Here is a 1,594-nt window from a genome sequence, read left to right as displayed (position 1 = left end):
TAATAACTAAATAGAAAATACCTTTAATAAATAAATAAAATAGCTATCATAAAACTGAATCATTTATTATAATAGTAGCCTGTAAAATTGTAATTATAGCGTATAATTAGTATTACCTATTTATTTTATCATATATATAATGTATTATGATTTATTTATTTATTAGCTTAACTTATTTATTTATAAGGTAATATCATGTACGTTTGTGATATTTTATATCTGACTGATAAATAAATTACTAATTTATGTATATTTTGTAATAAAAAAAAGATAATAAATTATCTACTTAAAATGTGTTAAAAATATTAATTTACATTCCACACATTATTCATTTTGTAAATAAGCAATTAATTAATTATTAATGAAAAAAAATAATTTTAATAAATAATAATTGTAAAAACTGCCTGTGGTTGTATTGTGTGTAGATTTTTTAAAAATCTAAATGGTTATAACTGAAAATTGGAAACTGGAATGCATAAAAAGCTTTTACATAAATCTAAAACTAGATGATTAGTTTCAATTACACTGGTCTACAAAAGAAAAAAAATTATTTTGAATTCAATAAGGAATGTTTTACAGTATTTTTTGTGCTGATTTCAAAGCTAAAAACCAAAATTGAATCAAGAGCAGGATATTTTAGTACAGGCTGTACTAAATTCGTAGATCTGTAGCCTAGATTTAAAAACAACCTAATTTTTCAAGTAATTAAATAGCCTACAGTAGGATATTATTTTAACTAATATTTGTTTTTCTCCTGTATTTAGCCTTTAGAATATCCCTTTTCAGTCTCCAGAAAAAAGTAATGGCTGTTTCAGGTCTCCGCATATATGCCAAGAATACTTTTCATTCTGACCATTTGTGTTGCATAAGCAAGAGGACTCTATGGTTTTTCATTTCCATTGTGCAGGAAGACTGTTTCGAATTTGTTTTAGAGGAATCTATAAACAATCTCCATTCCATAGGATTGTGATTGTGTCCTAATAAATCCAATAAAGGTCATCATCGTTGCAATACACCATATTATCTTGTAAGGAGAACAAGTACTGAAATTCTTGCTGAAAAACATATTTTAGTGCCATTTTCAAGGAGTTTATAAGGATAACCTTGAAGCTAGTAACTCTGATTCCATTTCAGATAAACTAAGATCACAAATCATATCGTTATGTTCTGCTTGCGTAATTTTGTGAGGTCTAGTGCTCTCATCTTGGAAATCTGGATCATCTTTTTCTTCATTACTTTCTAAGTAACCATAGCTTTCTTAATTACCAACATTTTCTTTCTTCTAAAGTCCATGCTTCTGGTGGAACTGGAACAGTGTCTTCACTTGCTGTCGGGTGCCTCTTTGTCAAAGATATCATCAATTGTTTGCTTTCTCGAAGGACCATAATTTATCAATTTCAGCTCTAATGAACCGTTTAAGTTTTGCTTGGCCGATTGGTCTTGAACATCTAAAACTTAGCCGCATGTTAACGTGTTATAAAGGGCATTACCTATCACTGATTATCCTCCATTGCTGCTGGCAGCAATATCGACGTTCTCAGACTCTGATTGAAGACTTTCAAAATTTGAAACTTTGTCTTCATAATCGGTGACC

The sequence above is a fragment of the Lycorma delicatula genome, chromosome 10, assembly GCF_047948215.1.
Source record: "Lycorma delicatula isolate Av1 chromosome 10, ASM4794821v1, whole genome shotgun sequence".
Classification (NCBI taxonomy): domain Eukaryota; kingdom Metazoa; phylum Arthropoda; class Insecta; order Hemiptera; family Fulgoridae; genus Lycorma; species Lycorma delicatula.
This window is presented reverse-complemented; position numbering follows the sequence as displayed.